At 45.2% G+C, this 25,475-nt stretch overlaps 1 pseudogene; it reads right to left on the bottom strand.

Moving 5' to 3' along the window:
• LOC106594897 (proline-rich protein 5-like) overlaps positions 1–25,475 on the bottom strand; it is a 66,848-nt pseudogene that overhangs the window by 18,682 nt on the left and 22,691 nt on the right.

The raw sequence follows: 25,475 nt of genomic DNA on the forward strand, positions 1-25,475 counted from the left end.
CACTTTCTATTCGTTAAAAAAAGACCTATGTGCCAAATTGAATCAAATGCTTTCTTGAAGTCTACAAAACACGAGTAGATTGTGCCTTGGTTTTGGTTTACTTGTTGGTCAATTAGAATGTGGAGGGTGGAAATGTGGTCTGTTGTATGATCATTTTTAGAAATCCAATCTGGCTTCTGCTCAGGACATTGTGTTCATCAAGGAAATGGTGTAGTCTGCTATTTATGATACTGCAGAGAATTTAACTCTTTGGACTCATCACAGGAGCTGCTGCGACTGTTTCTGATCTATTCTGTTGCCTAGTCACTTTATCCCTACCTATATGTACATATCTACCTCAATTACCTTGTACCCCTGCACATCAACTCAGTACTGGTACCCCGTGTATACAGTCAAGTTATTACCTCGTACCCCAGCACATCAACTCAGTACTGGTACCCCGTGTATATAGCCAAGTTATTACCTCGTACCCCAGCACATCAACTCAGTACTGGTACCCCGTGTATATAGCCAAGTTATTACCTCGTACCCGGCACATCAACTCAGTACTGGTACCCCGTGTATATAGCCAAGTTATTACCTCGTACCCCAGCACATCAACTCAGTACTGGTACTCCCTGTATACAGCCAAGTTATTACCTCGTACCCCAGCACATCAACTCAGTACTGGTACCCGTGTATATAGCCAAGTTATTACCTCGTACCCGGCACATCAACTCAGTACTGGTACCCCGTGTATATAGCCAAGTTATTACCTCGTACCCGGCACATCAACTCAGTACTGGTACCCCGTGTATATAGCCAAGTTATTACCTCGTACCCGGCACATCAACTCAGTACTGGTACCCCGTGTATATAGCCAAGTTATTACCTCGTACCCCGGCACATCAACTCAGTACTGGTACCCCGTGTATATAGCCAAGTTATTACCTCGTACCCCTGCACATCAACTCAGTACTGGTACCCCGTGTATATAGCCAAGTTATTACCTCGTACCCGGCACATCAACTCAGTACTGGTACCCCGTGTATATAACCAAGTTATTACCTCGTACCCGGCACATCAACTCAGTACTGGTACCCCGTATATATAACCAAGTTATTACCTGCGTACCCCAGCACATCAACTCAGTACTGGTACCCGTGTATATAGCCAAGTTATTACCTCGTACCCCAGCACATCAACTCAGTACTGGTACCCGTGTATATAGCCAAGTTATTACCTCGTACCCCGGCACATCAACTCAGTACTGGTACCCGTGTATATAGCCAAGTTATTACCTCGTACCCCAGCACATCAACTCAGTACTGGTACCCGTGTATATAGCCAAGTTATTACCTCGTACCCCAGCACATCAACTCAGTACTGGTACCCCGTGTATATAGCCAAGTTATTACCTCGTACCCCAGCACATCAACTCAGTACTGGTACCCGTGTATACAACCAAGTTATCGTTACTCATTATCGTTATTCCTTGTGTTATTAACTTTTCTATATTTTTCTCTCTGCATTGTTGGGAAGGGCCCATCAGTAAGCATTTCATTGTTAGTCTACACCTGTTGTTTACGATGTGACAAATAACATTTGATTTGAGTCCTTATGTGTGTGTGTGTGTCTGAGTGCACGCCTCTGTACGTGTTTGACTGTGTGTGTGTGTGTGTGTGTGTGTGTGTGTGTGTGTGTGTGTGTGTGTGTGTGTGTGTGTGTGTGTGTGTGTGTGTGTGTGTATGCCTCTGTACATGTTTGACTTGTGTGTGTGTGTGTGTGTGTGTGTGTGTGTGTGTGTGTGTGTGTGTGTGTCTGAGTGTATGCCTCTGTACATGTTTGACTGTGTGTGTGTGTGTGTGTGTGTGTGTGTGTGTGTGTGTGTGTGTGTGTGTGTGTGTGTGTGTGTGTGTGTGTGTGTGTGTGTGTGTGTCTGAGTGTATGCCTCTGTACATGTTTGACTGTGTGTGTGTGTGTGCTTGCAGTGTACGCCCGTGCCTCAATGCATCCTTGTGTGTGTGTGTGTGTGTGTGTGTGTGTGTGTGTGTGTGTGTGTGTGTGTGTGTGTGTGTGTGTGTGTGTGTGTGTGTGTGTGTGTGTGTGTGTGTCTCTACTCCCTACCTGCAGTATAAGCAACATCTGTATGATAGAGGGGGGACACGGGCGCGGGGCGGGACAGGGCGTCCTCCAGCTTGATGTTCAGAGTGATAATGCTCCTGAAGTGAAGCAGGGCCAGCTGCCGCACCGACGGCTCCTTACCCTGGTGGAGATTACACACAGAGATTACACACAGAGATTACACACACAGAGATTACACACACAGAGATTACACACAGAGATTATACACAGAGATTATACACAGAGATTACACACAGAGATTACACACAGAGACATGCACACACATAGAGACACAGAGAGAGAGAGACAGATACACACCTACACACAGAGACACACACAGGGAGAGAGAGAGAGACAGAGAGAGAGAGAGCAGAGAGAGAGAGAGAGAGAGCGAGAGAGAGAGAGACACACACACCATGCTTAGGGCCACTCAACATTCTATTGTATGTTGAAATGCTTTTGGAAAATCTATCAAATTCTCCTCATTTGTTTTGGAAAACTCTGTTGTGGAAGAATGTGCACTGGACTGTTGACAAATTAACTTACTGTTCAAGTGGCTACTGTATGTTGCTTTTTAGTTGTCTGAATACAACGGAAACACTACAGGGAGAAGTAACCAGTGGTTGACTTGGGCAGGAGCTCACCAGAGCTGAGTACCAGCACCTCAAATGTTCTACTGCTTGAGCTGCTGTTCCTCTTATAGAATATTAGCTCACAAGTATTGTGGAGCTCCTGCAACTAAATATAAACAGTACTGACACCCAAAATGAGTAACTGTACCTGTACTGGGTAGAAGATAGCCTGAAGCATGGACAGAACATCACAGAAGAAGAAGTCCCACGTCTCTGCCAAGGGAGTCCAATAGCTTCTGACCTGAAGACAAACAGGAAGTTAAAATAACCAATCAGAAATTAGCACTTGGTGCTAATTAGCATAGACTCAAAAGTGTTAATGTTCTATGTTTGATATGTTGTAATTTCTCATGGTTTGTCACAGATACTGTCACAGATCCTCAAAACCACAAACACCAGCAGAGAGCTGCATCCACACACTGAGATCTGAGACCTGCTTGTGGCAGAGGGAATCCGGAGAGAGATTTAGTTATCAGTTAGCTGTTTCTGAGCAGTGCTGCCAAATGGCACAGTGGTGTGGGCGGCTGGGTCACGGGGTGGGGGCGGCTGGGTCACGGGGGTGGGGGCGGCTGGGTCACGGTGGTGGGGACGGCTGTGTTACGGGGGTGGGGCGGCTGGGTCACGGGGTGGGGGCGGCTGGGTCATGGTGGTGGGGACGGCTGTGTTACGGGGTGGGGACGGCTGGGTCACGGGGTGGGGACGGCTGGGTCACGGTGGTGGGGACGGCTGGTGGTGGGGGGCGGCTGTGTTACGGGGTGGGGGCGGCTGGGTCACGGGGTGGGGACGGCTGGGTCACGGGGGTGGGGACGGCTGGGTCACGGTGGTGGGGGGCGGCTGTGTTACGGGGTGGGGGCGGCTGGGTCACGGGGGTGGGGACGGCTGGGTCACGGTGGTGGGGACGGCTGTGTTACGGGGGTGGGGACGGCTGGATCACGAGGGTGGGGACGGCTGGGTCACGGGGGTGGGGACGGCTGGGTCACGGGGTGGGGACGGCTGGGTCACGGTGGTGGGGACGGCTGGATCACAGCTGGAGCAGAGGGCTACTGGGTTCAACCATCTGAAGAGGCCAAGTCATTTTGAAAGGGTTCTATTGTGAGAAGCTGACTGACTGGCACCAGACGAGGAACCGAAGAGAGGCAGTAAAGGGAGGGAGGAAGGATAGGAGGGTGAGGGACGAGGCCTGGTTCAACTTCTTCAACAATGTCAAATCTCACATCTGGTTGTGGTCTGAGGGCTGTGACGTTAGTAACACTTCCTGTCTGGTCGCCATGACAATAGCACTTTAGCAGAAATAAGCTGTGTACTTGATGTCAGGGTCAGGTGGTTTGAGCGTCTTCACCATTTACATTTACATTTTACATTTAAGACATTTAGCAGACGCTCTTATCCAGAGCGACTTACAAATTGGTGCATTCACCTTATAATATCCAGTGGAACAACCACTTTACAATAGTGCATTCACCACTTGACAATACCTCAACAGAGACAATAATGGGACACAATAGGCTACATCATGAGCAACCAGTACTTCAAACAGTACTATGACAGTACTTCAAACAGTACTTCAAATAGTACTTCAAACAGTACTACGACAGTACTTCAAACAGTATTACGACAGTACTTCAAACAGTGCTACATCTTTATTGTATTAGTAATGTAACATGATACATACCTTCATAGAAACGCATTTTGTCCCTCAGTATCACCATTCCCTTTGTCAGCAGCTGATTCTGCAGAGGAGGAAAGAAAACATGGCTTCACATTCTATGACCAGGACTTTTTTACAATATTAAGAGTAATGTTAGTAATATCAGAGTAATGTTAGTAATATCAGAGTAATGTTAGTAATATCAGAGTAATGTTAGTAATATCCATGTAATGTTAATATCAGAGTAATGTTAGTAATAGCAGAGCAATGTTAGTAATATCAGAGTAATGTTAGTAATATCAGAGTAACGTTAGTAATATCCATGTAATGTTACTAGCAGAGTAATGTTAGTAATATCAGAGTAACGTCAGTAATATCAGAGTAACGTTAGTAATATCGGAGTAACGGTAGTAATATCAGAGTAATGTTAGTAATATCAGAGTAATGTTAATATCAGAGTAATGTTAGTAATATCAGAGTAATATTAATATCAGAGTAACGTTAGTAATATCCATGTAATATTAGTAATATCAGAGTAATGTTAATATCAGAGTAATGTTAGTAATATCAGCGTAATATTAATATCAGAGCAATATTAGTAATATCAGAGTAATGTTAGTAATATCCATGTAATATTAGTAATATCAGAGTAATTTCAGTAATATCAGAGTAATGTTAGTAATATCAGAGTAATGTTAGTAATATCCATGTAATGTTAATATCGGAGTAATGTTAGTAATATCAAAGTAATGTTAGTAATATCAGAGTAATGTTAGTAATATCCATGTAATGTTAATATCGGATTAATGTTAGTAATATCAGAGTAATATTAGTAATATCAGAGTAATGTTAGTAATATCAGAGTAATGTTAGTAATATCAGAGTAATGTTAGTAATATCAGAGTACCGTTAGTAATATCAGAGTAATGTTAGTAATATCAGAGTAATGTTTGTAATATCCATGTAATATTAGTAATATCAGAGTAATTTCAGTAATATCAGAGTAATGTTAGTAACATCAGAGTAATGTTAGTAATATCCATGTAATATTAGTAATATCAGAGTAATTTCAGTAATATCAGAGTAATTTCAGTAATATCAGAGTAATGTTAGTAATATCAGAGTAGTGTTAGTAATATCAGAGTAATGTTAGTAATATCAGAGTACCGTTCATATCAGAGTACCGTTCGTAATATCAGAGTAATGTTAGTAATATCAGAGTACCGTTAGTAATATCAGAGTAATCGTTGGTAATATCAGAGTACCGTTCATATCAGAGTACCGTTCGTAATATCAGAGTAATGTTAGTAATATCAGAGTAATGTTAGTAATATCAGAGTAATGGTAGTAATAGCAGAGTAATGGTAGTAATGTCGGAGTAATGCTAGTAATATCAGAGTAATGTTAGTAATATCAGAGTAATGTTAGTAATATCAGAGTACCGTTTGTAATATCAGAGTAATATTAGTAATATCAGAGTAATGTTGGTAATATCCATGTAATATTAGTAATACCGAGAGTAATTTCAGTAATATCAGAGTAATGTTAGTAATATCAGAGAAATGTTAATAATATCCATGTAATATTAGTAATATCAGAGTAATATCAGAGTAATATTAGTAATATCAGAGTAATGTCAGTAATATCAGAGAAATGTTAATAATATCCATGTAATATTAGTAATATCAGAGTAATTTCAGTAATATCAGAGTAATTTCAGTAATATCAGAGTAATGTTAGTAATATCTGAGTAATGTTAGTAATATCAGAGCAGTGTTAGTAATATCAGAGTAATTTCAGTAATAGCAGAGTAATGTTAGTAATATCAGAGTAATGTTAGTAATATCCATGTAATGTTAATATCGGAGTAATGTTAGTAATATCAGAGTAATGTTAGTAATATCCATGTAATGTTAATATCGGAGTAATGTTAGTAATATCAGAGTAATGTTAGTAATATCAGAGTAATGTTAGTAATATCAGAGTACCGTTAGTAATATCAGAGTAATGTTAGTAATATCAGAGTAATGTTAGTAATATCAGAGTAATGTTAGTAATATCAGAGTAGTGTTAGCGATTTCAGAGTCATGTTCCTATCAGTGCTGAGGTGCAGAGAGACAGTCTCTTACCTGCAGGTATTCAGTGAAGAAAGAGCCCAGCTCCGTCTTCAGTAGTTGCCTAGAAGAAAACAGCAGTTTAAGATCAGTGACCAGTTAGCGTTGTGAAGGTAACATTATGTAAGCGTTACGGTAACGGGTTTGGGTTATGGTTAGCGTTAGGGTAACGGGTTTGGGTTATGGTTAGCGTTAGCGTTAGGGTAACGGGTTTGGGTTATGGTTAGCGTTAGCATTAGGGTAACGGGTTTGGGTTATGGTTAGCGTTAGTGTTAGGGTAACGGGTTTGGGTTAGCGTTAGGGTAACGAGTTTGGGTTATGGTTAGCGTTAGGTTAACGGGTTTGTGTTATGGTTAGCGTTAGGGTAACGGGTTTGGGTTATGGTTAGCGTTAGGGTAACGGGTTTGGGTTATGGTTAGCGTTAGGGTAATGGGTTTGGGTTATGGTTAGCGTTAGGGTAACGGGTTTGTGTTATGGTTAGCGTTAGGGTAATGGGTTTGGGTTATGGCCAAGGTTAGGGTAATGGGTTGGGGTTATGATTAGGGTAAGGGTTAGGGTAATTGTTTGGGTTACACTAGGGTTAGGGTGAGGGTAATGGGTTTGGGTTATGACTAGGGTAAGGGTTAGGGTAATGGTTTGGGTTACGCTAGGGTTAGGGTTAGGGTAACGGTTGGGGTTATGGCTAGGGTTAAGGTTGGGTTAGGGTAATGGGTTTGGGTTATGACTAGGGTAAGGGTTTGGGTTACACTAGGGTTAGGGTGAGGGTAATGGGTTTGGGTTATGACTAGGGTAAGGGTTAGGGTAACGGTTGGGGTTATGGCTAGGGTTAAGGTTGGGTTAGGGTTAGGGTAACGGTTGGGGTTATGGCTAGGGTTAAGGTTGGGCTAGGGTTAGGGTAGTAACGGTTGGGGTTATGGCTAGGGTTAAGGTTGGGTTAGGGTAACGGTTGGGGTTATGGCTAGGGTTAAGGTTGGGTTAGGGTTAGGGTAACGGTTGGGGTTATGGCTAGGGTTAGGTTGGGTTAGGGTTAGGGTAACGGTTGGGGTTATGGCTAGGGTAAGGGTAACGGTTGGGGTTATGGCTAGGGGTAAGGGTTAGGGTAATGGTTTGGGTTACGCTAGGGTAAGGATTAGGCTAACGGTTTGGGCTAGGGTAACAGGGTTGGGGTTATGGCTAGGGTAGGGTTAGGGTAAGGGTTGGGTTAGGGTTAGGGTAACGGTTGGGGTTATGGCTAGGGTTAAGGTTGGGCTAGGGTTAGGGTAACGGTTGGGGTTATGGCTAGGGTAAGGATTAGGGTAACGGGTTGGGCTAGGGTTAGGTAACGGTTGGGGTTATGGCTAGGGTTAAGGTTGGATTAGGGTTAGGGTAACGGTTGGGGTTATGGCTAGGGTTAAGGTTGGGCTAGGGTGTGGACATGAATCTAGGGTTAGGGAACAACACATTTTCAACAAACTCTGTAACAGTCATATAGTAAGAAACTCTCCCCACAGTTAAATTTCTTTTAGGAAAACAGATCTAATGTTGGAAACAAACACATTATGTTGTCATCCAGAGTCACATGTATTTATTTCACAAGTTATAGAACACAATATGTTACATACAGCAGGTTTTTAAAGAACCAAAGAGTTTAGTCTGCGTCGTGTTTTCATTTTTGCCATGGAACAAATGCATTGATACTGGTATCCTCCATACTGAACTGGGTGGTCTCAGTCCCTCCTGACCTCCATACTGAACTAGGTGGTCTCAGTCCCTCCTGACCTCCATACTGAACTGGGTGGTCTCAGTCCCTCCTGACCTCCATACTGAACTGGGTGGTCTCAGTCCCTCCTGACCTCCATACTGAACTGGTGGTCTCAGTCCCTCCTGATCTCCATACTGAACTGGGTGGTCTCAGTCCTCCTGACCTCCATACTGAACTGGGTGGTCTCAGTCCCTCCTGACCTCCATACTGAACTGGGTGGTCTCAGTCCCTCCTGATCTCCATACTGAACTGGGTGGTCTCAGTCCCTCCTGATCTCCATACTGAACTGGGTGGTCTCAGTCCCTCCTGACCTCCATACTGAACTGGGTGGTCTCAGTCCCTCCTGACCTCCATACTGAACTGGGTGGTCTCAGTCCCTCCTGACCTCCATACTGAACTGGGTGGTCTCAGTCCCTCCTGACCTCCATACTGAACTGGGTGGTCTCAGTCCCTCCTGACCTCCATACTGAAATGGGTGGACACACAGAAGCAGAGGCTAGACACACTATGCCACATTGTTCCTGTCTCCTTCAACACTTTCCTCACTGCCTCTCTCTCTTTCCTCACCCTTCTCACTGCCTCTTTCTCTTTCCTCACCCTTCTCACTGCCTCTTTCTCTTTCCTCACCCTTCTCACTGCCTCTCTCTCTTTCCTCACCCTTCTCACTGCCTCACTCTCTTTCCTCACCCTTCTCACTGCCTCACTCTTTCCTCACCCTTCTCCTGCCTCACTCTCTTTCCTCACCCTTCTCACTGCCTCTCTCTCTTTCCTCACCCTTCTCACTGCCTCTCTCTTTCCTCACCCTTCTCACTGCCTCGCTCTCTTTCCTCACTCTTCTCACTGCCTCCCTCTCTTTCCTCACCCTTCTCACTGCTCTCTCTCTTTCCTCACCCTTCTCACTGCCTCTCTTCCCACACACTTCTCACTGCCTCTCTTTCCTCACCCTTCTCACTGCCTCTCTTTCCTCACCCTTATCACTACCTCTCTTTCCTCACCCTTCTCACTGCCTCTCTCTCTTTCCTCACCCTTCTCACTCTCATGCCACCACATGTCACTCCTCTGTACCCTTTCCCACCCCTAAGCCCACTTGCTCAGCCCAGTGACAACACCAACACCTTACTTGCTCTATGAACACTGTGTCGTACCCTACTCATTAAAGGTTAGGGAAATGGAGGAGGGATTGGTCAAAGCCAAGGCATATCTATACACTGAGTTTACAAAACATTAAGAACATCTGGTCTTTTGCATGACATGGTGAAAGCTATGATCCCTTATTGATGTCACCTGTTAAATCCACTTCAATCAGTGTAGATGAAGGAGAGAGACAGGTTAAAGAAGGATTTTTAAGCCTTCTTTTCTGTCCTGCTAAGCATTCACAATGTAACGAGTACTTTGGGTGTCAGGGAAAATGTATGGAGTAAAATGTACATTATTTGCTTTAGGAATGTAGTGAAGTAAAAGTTGTCATAAATATAAATAGTAAAGCACAGATACCTCAAAAACGACGTAAGTAGTACTTTAAAGTATTTTTACTTAAGTGCTTTACACCACTGTCCTGTGGTGGACTGGAGAGTAAGACAGGTGCTTCCTTTTTCACATCCCATAACGATAAGGTCACAGGGCTCCTCATAACCACACAGGAAATGACCCATCATGTCTGGTACAGCAGCAACGGACTGACAGAGTTTCTAATCTGACTGGAAGACAGGGTTTAGAGTCATGTCCAACAGCCTAGTTACTCAGCTGACTGGAAGACAGGATATAGAGTCATGTCCAACAGCCTAGTTACTCAGCTGACTGGAAGACAGGGTTTAGAGTCATGTCCAACAGCCTAGTTATACTTAGCTGACTGGAAGACAGGATATAGAGTCATGTTCAACAGCCTAGTTACTTAGCTGACTGGAAGACAGGATATAGAGTCATGTCCAACAGCCTAGTTTCTTAGCTGACTGGAAGACAGGATATAGAGTCATGTTCAACAGCCTAGTTACTCAGCTGACTGGAAGACAGGATATAGAGTCATGTTCAACAGCCTAGTTACTCAGCTGACTGGAAGACAGGGTTTAGAGTCATGTCCAACAGCCTAGTTACTTAGCTGACTGGAAGACAGGATATAGAGTCATGTTTAACAGCCTAGTTACTTAGCTGACTGGAAGACAGGGTTTAGAGTCATGTCCAACAGCCTAGTTACTTAGCTGACTGGAAGACAGGATATAGAGTCATGTTCAACAGCCTAGTTACTTAGCTGACTGGAAGACAGGATATAGAGTCATGTTCAACAGCCTAGTTACTCAGCTGACTGGAAGACAGGATATAGAGTCATGTTCAACAGCCTAGTTACTCAGCTGACTGGAAGACAGGGTTTAGAGTCATGTTCAACAGCCTAGTTACTCAGCTGACTCGTTCCGAGGAGACTTAGTACTTTATTTCCCCGACACAATTTAACAGCAGTTGAAATGCAACACATTGAATCAGTTTATAAACTATAAATCATTGGGATAATGGCCATGACGACAAAGATATTTGTCAAAGCACCAAGCTGCCCTTTATTCTAGCTGTCAAACAGCAGGTTGTGTATGTTACTGTGTTAGGTCAGGTAGCTCCAGATTCAGGAAATGAGAGAGCTGTGTCCACACCATACTAGCCTGTCTAAGTACTGTAGCACTGTGGTACGTATCATGGAAACAGTAGAATGTCTGTGTTGTTGAGTTTAATCATTTATACTCCAGTAATCTGCAGGGCTGACATGTCCCCAAGCCATCACGCTTTATTAAGTCTGTAGACTGTTATGTCCAATACAAACACTACATTCATAAATGTAACACACACACACACACACACACACACACACACACACACACACACACACACACACACACACACACACACACACACACACACACACACACACACACACACACACACACACACACACACAGCGCTCTACAGGATTGGGCTTGATAAGAAATAAGCCATGCAATGGAAACAGCCTCATTATGTTGAAGCAGAGAGTCATATGTAATAAGACTTCTGTGAATTTACAACATCATGGCATTATAGTCTGAAGTCCAACCATAACCCTAGGCTATGTCTAATGCAAGGAACAACCTCTTATACGCGCATCAGGGTGAATGTGAAGGGTGTTTGTTTGTCTGTGTGTGTGTGTGTGTGTGTGTGTGTGTGTGTGTGTGTGTGTGTGTGTGTGTGTGTGTGTGTGTGTGTGTGTGTGTGTGTGTGTGTGTGTGTGTGTGTGTGTGTGTGTGTGTGTGTGTGTGTGTGTGTGTGTGTATGCTTACTTGCCTGCTTGCTTAGTGTGCCTGTTTGATGCTTGTCTGTATGTTTGAACATGTCTATGGGTGGAAGTACAATGTGCCGTGTAACATCCCAAATGTCAAGAAACATACTAACATGGCAACATACTAACATGGCAACATACTAACATACTAACATATTAACATGGCAACATACTAACATACTAACATGGCAACATACTAACATGGCAACATACTAACATGGCAAAATACTAACATACTAACATACTAACATATTAACATGGCAACATACTAACATGCTAACATGGCAACATACTAACATGGCAACATACTAACATACTAACATGGCAACATACTAACATGGCAACATACTAACATGGCAACATACTAACATACTAACATATTAACATGGCAACATACTAACATACTAACATGGCAACATACTAACATGGCAACATACTAACATGGCAACATACTAACATACTAACATACTAACATATTAACATGCCAACATACTAACATACTAACATGGCAACATACTAACATGGCAACATACTAACATACTAACATGGCAACATACTAACATGGCAACATACTAACATACTAACATGGCAACATACTAACATACTAACATGGCAACATACTAACCTGGCAACATACTAACATACTAACATGGCAACATACTAACATGGCAACATACTAACCTGGCAACATGGCAACATACTAACATGGCAACATACTAACATGGCAACATACTAACATACTAACATGGCAACATACTAACATACTAACATGGCAACATACTAACATACTAACATACTAACATACTAACAGGCAACATACTAACATACTAACATGGCAACATACTAACATACTAACATGGCAACATACTGCAGCGCAACATACTAACATGGCAACATACTAACATAGTAACATGGCAACATACTAACATGGCAACATACTAACATGGCAACATACTAACCTGGCAACATGGCAACATACTAACATGGCAACATACTAACATACTAACATGGCAACATACTAACATGGCAACATACTAACATGGCAACATGGCAACATACTAACATGGCAACATACTAACATGGCAACATACTAACATACTAACATGGCAACATGGCAAAACATACTAACATGGCAACATACTAACATACTAACATGGCAACATGGCAACATACTAACATGGCAACATACTAACATGGCAACATGCTAACATACTAACATGGCAACATACTAACATGACAACATACTAACCTAGCAACATGGCAACATACTAACATGGCAACATACTAACCTGGCAACATGGCAACATACTAACATGGCAACATACTAACATGGCAACATACTAACCTGGCAACATGCCAACATACTAACAGGCAACACAACATGACAACATACTAACCTAGCAACATGGCAACATACTAACATGGCAACATACTAACCTGGCAACATGGCAACATACTAACATGGCAACATACTAACATGGCAACATACTAACCTGGCAACATGGCAACATACTAACATGGCAACATACTAACATGGCAACATACTAACATAGTAACATGGCAACATACTAACATGGCAACATACTAACATGGCAACATACTAACATACTAACATGGCAACATACTAACATGGCAACATACTAACATACTAACCTGGCAACATGGCAACATACTAACATGGCAACATACTAGAACATGGCAACATACTTGAACATGGCAACATACTAACCTGGCAACATGGCAACATGGCAACATACTAACATGGCAACATACTAAGCTGGCAACATGGCAACATGGCAACATACTAACATGGCAACATGGTTTGAGACTCTTTCTTTGGCAGACAGACAGACAGACAGACAGACAGACAGACAGACAGAGCAGACAGACAGACAGACAGACAGACAGACAGACAGACAGACAGACAGACAGACAGACGAGACAGAGTAGCCCTGCTATGGCTCACCAGACTAGGATGTCAGACCTGGACACATACAAACCCACAGAAAGACTAGGATGTCAGCCGGACTCATCCAAACCCACAGAAAGACTAGGATGTCAGCCTGGACTCGTCCAGACATACAGAAAGACTAGGACAGACTAGACTGTCCAGAACACAGAAAGACTAGGAGCAGACGGACGCAGACCTACAGAAAGACTAGGATGTCAGCCGGACTCGCAGACCTACAGAAAGACTAGGATGGCAGCCCTGGACTCGTCCAGACCCACAGAAAGACTAGGATGTCAGCCCTGGACTCGTCCAGACCTACAGAAAGACTAGGATGTCAGCCCTGGACTCGTCCAGAACTACAGAAAGACTAGGATGTCAGCCCTGGACTCGTCCAGACCTACAGAAAGACTAGGATGTCAGCCCTGGACTCGTCCAGACCTACAGAAAGACTAGGATGTCAGCCCTGGACTCGTCCAGACCTACAGAAAGACTAGGATGTCAGCCCTGGACTCATCCAAACCCACAGAAAGACTAGGATGTCAGCCCTGGACTCGTCCAGACCTACAGAAAGACTAGGATGTCAGCCCTGGACTCGTCCAGACCTACAGAAAGACTAGGATGTCAGCCCTGGACTCGTCCAGACCTACAGAAAGACTAGGATGTCAGCCCTGGACTCCGTCCAGACCTACAGAAAGACTAGGATGTCAGCCCTGGACTCGTCCAGACCTACAGAAAGACTAGGATGTCAGCCCTGGACTCGTCCAGACCTACAGAAAGACTAGGATGTCAGCCCTGGACTCGTCCAGACCTACAGAAAGACTAGGATGTCAGCCCTGGACTCGTCCAGACCTACAGAAAGACTAGGATGTCAGCCCTGGACTCGTCCAGACCCACAGAAAGACTAGGATGTCAGCCCTGGACTCGTCCAGACCTACAGAAAGACTAGGATGTCAGCCCTGGACTCGTCCAGACCTACAGAAAGACTAGGATGTCAGCCCTGGACTCGTCCAGACCTACAGAAAGACTAGGATGTCAGCCCTGGACTCGTCCAGACCTACAGAAAGACTAGGATGTCAGCCCTGGACTCGTCCAGACCTACAGAAAGACTAGGATGTCAGCCCTGGACTCGTCCAGACCTACAGAAAGACTAGGATGGCAGCCCTGGACTCGTCCAGACCCACAGAAAGACTAGGATGTCAGCCCTGGACTCGTCCAGACCTACAGAAAGACTAGGATGTCAGCCCTGGACTCGTCCAGACCTACAGAAAGACTAGGATGTCAGCCCTGGACTCGTCCAGACCTACAGAAAGACTAGGATGTCAGCCCTGGACTCGTCCAGACCTACAGAAAGACTAGGATGTCAGCCCTGGACTCGTCCAGACCTACAGAAAGACTAGGATGTCAGCCCTGGACTCGTCCAGACCTACAGAAAGACTAGGATGTCAGCCCTGGACTCGTCCAGACCTACAGAAAGACTAGGATGTCAGCCTGGACTCGTCCAGACCTACAGAAAGACTAGGATGTCAGCCCTGGACTCGTCCAGACCTACAGAAAGACTAGGATGTCAGCCCTGGACTCGTCCAGACCTACAGAAAGACTAGGATGTCAGCCTGGACTCGTCCAGACCTACAGAAAGACTAGGATGTCAGCCCTGGACTCGTCCAGACCTACAGAAAGACTAGGATGTCAGCCCTGGACCTCGTCCAGACCTACAGAAAGACTAGGATGTCAGCCCTGGACTCAGTACTTTGTTGAAGCACCTGTGGCAGCGATTACAGCCTCAAAACTTCTTGGATATGACACTACAAGCTTGGCACACCAGTATTTGGGGAGAATCTTGCATTCTTCTCTGCAGATTCTCTCAAGCTCTGTGATGTTAGATCGGGTTCAAGTCCGGGTTCTCGCTGGGCCACTCATGGACATTCAGAGACTTGTCCCAAAGCAACTCCTGTGTTGTCTTGGCTGTGCGCTTAGGGTCGTTGTCCTGTTGGAAGGTGAACCTTGGCCCCAGTCTGAGGTCCTGAGCGATCTGGAGCAGGTTTTCATCAAGGATCTCTCTGTACTTTGCTCTGTTCATCTTTCCGTCAATCCTGTCTAGTCTCCCCGTCCCTGCCGCTGAAAAACATCCCCACAGCATGATGCTGCCACCACCATGCTTCACCGTAGGGATGGTGCCAGGTTTCCTCCAGACGTGACGCTTGGCATTCAGGCCAAAGAGTTCACTCTTGGTTTCATCAGACCAGAGAATCTTGTTTCTCATGGTCTGAGAGTCTTTAGGTGCCTTTTGGCAAACTCCAAGTGGGCCTGCCTGTGACTTCTACTGAGGAGTGGCTTCCGTCTGGCCACTCAACCATAAAGGCATGACTGGTGTCCTGCAGAGATGGTTGGATTCCTGCAGAGATGGTTGTCCTTCTGGAAGTTTCTCCCACTGGTGGACTCAATCAAGTTGTAGAAACATCTCAAGGATGATCAATTGAAACAGGATGCACCTGAGCTACATTTTGAATCTAAGAGCAAATGGTCTGAATACTTATGTAAATAAGGTTTCTGTTTTTTCTTTTTAATAAATTCGCTAACATTTCTACAAACCTGTATTCGCTTTGTCATTATGGGGTAATGTGTGTAGATTGATGAGGAAAAATGTTTATTTAATCAATTTTAGAATAAGCCTGTAATGTAACAAAGTCTGGAAAAATTCAAGGCTTCTGAATATTTTCCCGAATGCACTGTATGAGGGAGGCAGGGAGAGAAAGAGAGAGAGAGAGAAAGAGAGACAAAAACCTCAATTCGCATCAATCCTGTAGTCTTACCAACTTCACTTCTTCAAGCACAGAGTTGTGTGTGAATGTGCCGACATTTTACTCAACGATTCAACCATTAGGAACATGTTCTTCTACACCTGCATTGTTCTGTTATAATCTATAACCGGCACAGCCAGAAGAGGACTGGCCATCCCTCATAGCCTGGTTCCTCTCTATGTTTCTTCCTAGGTTTTGGCCTTTCTAGGGAGTTTTTCCTAGCCACCGTGCTTCTACACCTGCATTGCTTGCTGTTTGGGGTTTTAGGCTGGGTTTCTGTACAGCACTTTGAGATATCAGCTGATGTAAGAAGGGCTATATAAATACATTTGATTTGATTTGATGTTCTAAGAAGTGGTTAAAAACGGCACACTACATGTCACTGAGTGGCAATTCTAATGAGCGCTGAAACACTAGGCAGGTTCTATGAACATATGTGTTTGTGGGTTTGCCTTGTTATTGTGTGCATATGTGGGGAGTGGGTGTATGACTGTATAACAGGCATATTGTTTTTCCATTCCACCCTGGCAACACATTCTCACATTTACACCGCAACCTCAAAACGGAAGGCAAGTCAATATCAATTTACAGTTAAAACAAGGCAGAATGCTTTGATCACGCCAGTTAAATTGAATCCTTTGAGCCTGATGTACAAAGAGCTGCTCATGCATATGTAAAGATAACACTAGTTAGCACCATCACCACCACCAAGTCAAACCATTTGAAATATGCTATTCAATTTGCTTTTCACAGATCTCACTTTCTGGTAATTTCTTCTGTGTTTACCAGGAAGGTGAAACAGGTGAAACTCTGTCTACTGTGTTGTTTTACTAACAGCAGGATCATTCTTAGAGCTGTGGTTATTAGAGTTGTGAGGAGAGATGAGAAAGAGGGTGACTGGCAGAGGCAGAGAGAGAAACAGAGAGAGAGAAACAGAGAGAGAAACAGAGAGAGAGAAAGAAAGAGAGAGAGAGAGAGAGGGAGAGAGAGAGAGAGAGAGAGAGAGAGAGAGAGGAAGAGAGAGAGAGAGAGAGAGAGCAATAGAAGTGTATAGGTAGAGGTTATACTGTATGTCACCTGACTCCCTCATTGAGGATGTAGAGGTCATTCTCTCCCAGGTCTTTCCTCTGGAACACAGCTATCACCGCATTGTGGATGCTGCAGGAACACACACACACACACACACACACACACACACACACACACACACACACACACACACACACACACACACACACACACACACACACACACACACACACACACACACACACACACAGTGTTAGAGTACAGCAGGGGAGAAAGGAGCTGCAGCAAACAAACAAACAAACAATACAATAGAAAGAGATGATCAGAACATACAGTCTAGTTATCAATCACACAATACATTCACATCCCCACAGCCATCCATCCATCTAGCCAGCCATCCATCCATCCCCACAGCCATCCATCCATCTAGCCAGCCATCCATCCATCCCCACAGCCATCCATCCATCCCCACAGCCATCCATCCATCTAGCCAGCCATCCATCCATCCCCACAGCCATCCATCCATCCATCTAGCCAGCCATCCATCCATCCCCACAGCCATCCATCCATCTAGCCAGCCATCCATCCATCCCCACAGCCATCCATCCATCCCCACAGCCATCATCCATCCATCCCCACAGCCATCCATCCATCCCCACAGCCATCCATCCATCCCCACAGCCATTCATCCATCTAGCCAGCCATCCATCCATCCCCACAGCCATCCATCCATCCCCACAGCCATCCATCCATCTAGCCAGCCATCCATCCATCCCCACAGCCATCCATCCATCTAGCCATCCATCCATCCCCACAGCCATCCATCCCCACAGCCATCCATCCATCCATCTAGCCAGCCATCCATCCAGCCAGCCATCCATCCATCTAGCCAGCCATCCATCCATCCCCACAGCCATCCATCCATCCATCCATCTAGCCAGCCATCCATCCCCACAGCCAGCCATCCATCCCACAGCCATCCATCCATCCCCCCAGCCATCCATCCCCACAGCCATCCATCCATCTAGCCAGCCATCCATCCATCCCCACAGCCATCCATCCAGCCAGCCATCCATCCATCCCCCAGCCATCCATCCATCTAGCCAGCCATCCATCCATCCCCACAGCCATCCATCCATCCCCACATCCATCTATCCATCCATCCAGCCATCTATCCATCCACACTGCCAGTCATCTATCCATCCATCCAGCCATCTGTCAATCCATCCAGCCATCTATCATCCACACAGCCAGCCATCTATCCATCCATCCATCCATCCATCCATCCATCCTTCAATCTAGCGTTCGCTACCCTTAGTCAATGCTCATGTATTCATTAACCACAGCATCATAACCATTAACTCAATACCGTCTAGTGATGGTGCTGGGGGTTGACACATAATGACATTAAATTAACTAACATTTCCATAACCTCAATTAGCCCATGAGTTGACCTGCTAGGGTGTTAGTTCATCTCAGGCTAGGGGACGCCCCTGGGCTAGTCATATCAAGTTCAGTAATGATTCACCCTTTAACTACATGGGAGCTAGCTATAATAATGAATCAGACTGAATCACTCATAATGTCAACTATTGTATAGATCTGATGCTGGAACGTCCAGCTAACTCAGAGTCCATCATCTTCACGTATTTTCCGTACTACAGCACCATTGTTGATGTGTTTTGAGTAAAAATAAACACTTATCCTTTCGTTGACCGCTGTTTTTATAAAAGGTGAAAAATACAAGCAAAGGGCTGTCATAAATATTGCACAAGCCACTTCTGAAGTAAACTACACTTCTTATTCCTACACTGTAGTGTACTGTACACGTGCTGTAAATGTACTGTAAACGTGATGTAAATGTGCTTTAAATGTTCTGTAAACGTGCTGTAAATGTGCTGTAAATGTACTGTAAACGTGCTGTAAATGTGTCGTAAATGTACTGTAAATGTACTGTAAACATGCTGTAAATGTGTCGTAAATGTACTGTAAATGTACTGTAAACGTGCTGTAAATGTCGTAAATGTACTGTAAACGTACTGTAAATGTGCTTTAAATGTTCTGTAAATGTGCTTTAAATGTTCTGTAAACATGATGTAAATGTACTGTAAATGTACTGTTAACGTGATGTAAATGTGCTTTAAATGTTCTGTAAATGTGCTTTAAATGTTCTGTAAATGTACTGTAAACGTGCTGTAAATGTGTCGTAAATGTACTGTAAATGTACTGTAAACATGCTGTAAATGTGTCGTAAATGTACTGTAAATGTACTGTAAACGTGCTGTAAATGTCGTAAATGTACTGTAAACGTACTGTAAATGTGCTTTAAATGTTCTGTAAATGTGCTTTAAATGTTCTGTAAATGTGCTTTAAATGTTCTGTAAACATGATGTAAATGAACTGTAAATGTACTGTTAACGTGATGTAAATGTGCTTTAAATGTTCTGTAAATGTGCTTTAAATGTTCTGTAAATGTACTGTAAACGTGATGTAAATGTGCTTTAAATGTTCTGTAAACATGATGTAAATGTTCTGTAAATGTACTGTTAACGTGATGTAAATGTGCTTTAAATGTTCTGTAAACATGATGTAAATGTTCTGTAAATGTACTGTTAACGTGATGTAAATGTGCTTTAAATGTTCTGTAAACGTGCTGTAAACGTGCTGTAAACGTGCTGTAAACGTGCTGTAAACGTACTGTAAACGTGCTAGTATATATGATGTGACTAGTGGAAGTCTTGTTAGTTATTCAGAGTTCTCTGCTCAGTTATATTTAGGTCATCACGTAGCACACTGATCCCAGGTCTGCAACACAGTCTGTAAGTCACTGAGGAATGAATGACCTTTCTGATTTGGGAAGTTGCTTTATGAGACTAGGAATAGTGATGGCAGTAATGCTTATAGTAATGCTTATTCAGTGTGACATTCTCAAGGAAATCCCAGAGAGAGACGTGTAGATCTCAGAGTACAGGACAGGGACATAGACAGAGCTGTGTAGATCTCAGAGTACAGGACAGGGACATAGACAGAGCTGTGTAGATCTCAGAGTACAGACAGGGACATAGACAGAGCTGTGTAGATCTCAGAGTACAGGACAGGGACATAGACTGAGCTGTGTAGATCTCAGAGTACAGGACAGGGACATAGACTGAGCTGTGTAGATCTCAGAGTACAGGACAGGGACATAGAGCTGTGTAGATCTCAGAGTACAGGACAGGGACATAGAGCTGTGTAGATCTCAGAGTACAGACAGGGACATAGACAGAGCTGTGTAGATCTCAGAGTACAGGACAGGGACATAGAGCTGTGTAGATCTCAGAGTACAGGACAGGGACATAGACAGAGCTGTGTAGATCTCAGAGTACAGGACAGGGACATAGAGCTGTGTAGATCTCAGAGTACAGGACAGGGACATAGAGCTGTGTAGATCTCAGAGTACAGGACAGGGACATAGAGCTGTGTAGATCTCAGATTACAGACAGGGACATAGAGCTGTGTAGATCTCAGAGTACAGGACAGGGACATAGACTGAGCTGTGTAGATCTCAGAGTACAGGACAGGGACATAGAGCTGTGTAGATCTCAGAGTACAGGACAGGGACATAGAGCTGTGTAGATCTCAGAGTACAGGACAGGGACATAGAGCTGTGTAGATCTCAGAGTACAGACAGGGACATAGACTGAGCTGTGTAGATCTCAGAGTACAGGACAGGGACATAGACTGAGCTGTGTAGATCTCAGAGTACAGACAGGGACATAGAGCTGTGTAGATCTCAGAGTACAGGACAGGGACATAGACTGAGCTGTGTAGATCTCAGAGTACAGGACAGGGACATAGACAGAGCTGTGTAGATCTCAGAGTACAGACAGGGACATAGAGCTGTGTAGATCTCAGAGTAAAGGACAGGGACATAGACAGAGCTGTGTAGATCTCAGAGTACAGACAGGGACATAGACTGAGCTGGCTGTAGATCTCAGAGTACAGGACAGGGACATAGACTGAGCTGTGTAGATCGCAGAGTACAGGACAGGGACATAGAGCTGTGTAGATCTCAGAGTACAGACAGGGACATAGACTGAGCTGTGTAGATCTCAGAGTACAGGACAGGGACATAGACTGAGCTGTGTAGATCGCAGAGTACAGGACAGGGACATAGAGCTGTGTAGATCTCAGAGTACAGACAGGGACATAGACTGAGCTGTGTAGATCTCAGAGTACAGGACAGGGACATAGACAGAGCCGACTGACTGACAAACAACCACATCTCTGGCCTTTCTAACGGTCAGTGGAGTTTCACAACAAGGAAGGAGCAAGTACAGTACCTCCTGTTCACTGACTGACACAAAGCAGGGTGAGACACACACACACACACACACACACACACACACACACACACACACACACACACACACACACACACACACACACACACACACACACACACACACACACACACACACACACACACACACACACACACACACACACACACACACACACACACACACACACACACACACACACAGAGTGTAGACTACAGTACCTGTTCCAGGTGGCGTTAGCCCCAGCTTTTCTCTGCTGTGTCCCTCTCTCCTCCAAGGCTGCCTTGTCACTCTTCCCCAGGTCACTGAGGCTGGGGAACTCATCAACTTCAACCTATGGAGAGTCCTCATGGTCAGAACACAACTCAAGACACACAGAGAGAGAGAGAGAGCTCAGTGCTCTCAGGCTCAGACTACAGGAAGAACTATGCTCACAGAGATAGAGAGAGAGGAAGAGAGAGGGAGAGGAAGAGCGATAAGGCAGGGGGGAAGAGAGAGAGAGAAGTTTCACGCAATAGAGAGAGAGAAAAGAGAGAAAGGCGTCCCTCCCGCAAGATGCAGTATACCCCCACACTCCTTACATCTCTCTCTCCTCCTTTCTCTCTCTCTCTCTCTCTCACACTCTCTGCACTGCTCTTCAGGCAGGGAGGCAATCTGTCTCTGATTGGCAGGGAGGCAGTCTGTCTCTGATTGGCAGGGAGTTGCCGTGTGACCCTGCTGGTTATTATAGTGTTTTGTAGACAAACCAACTCCTCTCTCCTGCTGCTGTGCAGTGAATATCCCTTCTGTTTCTCTCTCCTGCTGCTGTGCAGTGAATATCCCTTCTGTTTCTCTCTCCTGCTGCTGTGCAGTGAATATCCCTTCTGTTTCTCTCTCCTGCTGCTGTGCAGTGAATATCCCTTCTGTTTCTCTCTCCTGCTGCTGTGCAGTGAATATCCCTTCTGTTTCTCTCTCCTGCTGCTGTGCAGTGAATATCCCTTCTGTTTCTCTCTCCTGCTGCTGTGCAGTGAAAATCCCTTCTGTTTCTCTCTCCTGCTGCTGTGCAGTGAATATCCCTTCTGTTTCTCTCTCCTGCTGCTGTGCAGTGAATATCCCTTCTGTTTCTCCCTCCTGCTGCTGTGCAGTGAATATCCCTTCTGTTTCTCCCTCCTGCTGCTGTGCAGTGAAAATCCCTTCTGTTTCTCTCTCCTGCTGCTGTGCAGTGAATATCCCTTCTGTTTCTCTCTCCTGCTGCTGTGCAGTGAATATCCCTTCTGTTTCTCCCTCCTGCTGCTGTGCAGTGAATATCCCTTCTGTTTCTCCCTCCTGCTGCTGTGCAGTGAATATCCCTTCTGTTTCTCCCTCCTGCTGCTGTGCAGTGAAAATCCCCTTCTGTTTCTCTCTCCTGCTGCTGTGCAGTGAATATCCCTTCTGTTTCTCTCTCCTGCTGCTGTGCAGTGAATATCCCTTCTGTTTCTCTCTCCTGCTGCTGTGCAGTGAATATCCCTTCTGTTTCTCTCTCCTGCTGCTGTGCAGTGAAAATCCCTTCTGTTTCTCTCTCCTGCTGCTGTGCAGTGAATATCCCTTCTGTTTCTCTCTCCTGCTGCTGTGCAGTGAATATCCCTTCTGTTTCTCTCTCCTGCTGCTGTGCAGTGAATATCCCTTCTGTTTCTCCCTCCTGCTGCTGTGCAGTGAATATCCCTTCTGTTTCTCTCTCCTGCTGCTGTGCAGTGAATATCCCTTCTGTTTCTCTCTCCTGCTGCTGTGCAGTGAATATCCCTTCTGTTTCTGTTACTCTCTCTTTCTCAATCTCCATACATATAAAGTAAGTACATATAGACATGTTGTAATCACACACACATACACACACACACAAACACACAAACACAAACACTCTCAAAGCACCTCTGTGTTAGAGAGGTCTCCTCCTCTCACTGCCCTGTTCCTCTGTGTTAGAGAGGTCTCCTCCTCTCACTGCCCTGTTCCTCTGTGTTAGAGGGTCTCCTCCTCTCACTGCCCTGTTCCTCTGTGTTAGAGAGGTCTCCTCCTCTCACTGCCCTGTTCCTCTGTGTTAGAGAGGTCTCCTCCTCTCACTGCCCTGTTCCTCTGTGTTAGAGGGGTCTCCTCCTCTCACTGCCCTGTTCCTCTGTGTTAGAGAGGTCTCCTCCTCTCACTGCCCTGTTCCTCTGTGTTAGAGAGGTCTCCTCCTCTCACTGCCCTGTTCCTCTGTGTTAGAGAGGTCTCCTCCTCTCACTGCCCTGTTCCTCTGTGTTAGAGAGGTCTCCTCCTCTCACTGCCCTGTTCCTCTGTGTTAGAGAGGCTCTCCTCCTCTCACTGCCCTGTTCCTCTGTGTTAGAGAGGTCTCCTCCTCTCACTGCCCTGTTCCTCTGTGTTAGAGAGGTCTCCTCCTCTCACTGCCCTGTTCCTCTGTGTTAGAGAGGTCTCCTCCTCTCACTGCCCTGTTCCTCTGTGTTAGAGAGGTCTCCTCCTCTCACTGCCCTGTTCCTCTGTGTTAGAGAGGTCCTCATCTCACTGCCCTGTTCCTCTGTGTTAGAGAAGTCTCCTCCTCTCACTGCCCTGTTCCTCTGTGTTAGAGAGGTCTCCTCCTCTCACTGCCCCGTTCATCTGTGTTAGAGCGGTCTCCTCCTCTCACTGCCCTGTTCCTCTGTGTTAGAGAGGTCTCCTCATCTCACTGCCCTGTTCCTCTGTGTTAGAGAGGTCCTCCTCCTCTCACTGCCCTGTTCCTCTGTGTTAGAGAGGTCCTCCTCTCACTGCCCTGTTCCTCTGTGTTAGAGAGGTCTCCTCCTCTCACTGCCCTGTTCCTCTGTGTTAGAGAGGTCTCCTCCTCTCACTGCCCTGTTCCTCTGTGTTAGAGAGGTCTCCTCCTCTCACTGCCCTGTTCCTCTGTGTTAGAGAGGTCTCCTCCTCTCACTGCCCTGTTCCTCTGTGTTAGAGAGGTCCTCCTCTCACTGCCCTGTTCCTCTGTGTTAGAGAGGTCTCCTCCTCTCACTGCCCTGTTCCTCTGTGTTAGAGAGCTCATAGCCCCGTTATCCCCGTCAGTTCAGGTGAATGTCAAGGACTAACTTATTTTACCAGCATCTCCTCCACTGCTGGTGTCTCTGCTACTCTGGTACTCTCTGCTACTCTCTGCTACTCTCTGGTACTCTCTGGTACTCTCTGGTACTCTCTGCTACTCTCTGCTACTCTCTGGTACTCTCTGCTACTCTCTGCTACTCTCTGGTGTCTCTGCTACTCTGGGAACAGATAGTCACGAAACCGTGTGTGTGTGTGTGTGTGTGTGTGTGTGTGTGTGTGTGTGTGTGTGTGTGTGTGTGTGTGTGTGTGTGTGGACGTGTTTAACTATACTTGGGGGGACCAGAAGTCCTCATAAGAATACTAAACAAACAAAAATTGGACCAACTGGAGACATTTTGTTGGTCCCCACAAGATCAAATGCTATTTCTAGAGGGTTTAGGGTTAAGGTTAGAATTAGGTCTAGGGTTAGGAGCTAGGTTTAGTTTTAGGGTTAGGTTAGCAGCTAGGGTTAGGAGCTAGGGTTAGGTTTAGGGTTAAGGTTAGGTTTTAGGTTAGGGTAAGGAAAATAGGATTTTGAATGGTACTGAACTATATGTCACCACAAGGTTAACTACGTAAGACTGTGTGTGTATCTATGTCAGTCTCATAAGAGCGGACAGAACCAAATCATAGCCCCCACACTGGAGTTGGTCTGGTCAGGGAAGAGGGACCGAGTGCTTTCACACCCCGACAGGCAGGAACAATGACTACAACCACAAATGGAGAAGCAAGACTTCTCAGCCCAGAGTGGGATGACTGTACACTACTGACCAACTACTGAGTGGCTG

This window comes from Salmo salar, unplaced genomic scaffold (assembly GCF_905237065.1).
Source record: "Salmo salar unplaced genomic scaffold, Ssal_v3.1, whole genome shotgun sequence".
NCBI lineage: Eukaryota > Metazoa > Chordata > Actinopteri > Salmoniformes > Salmonidae > Salmo > Salmo salar.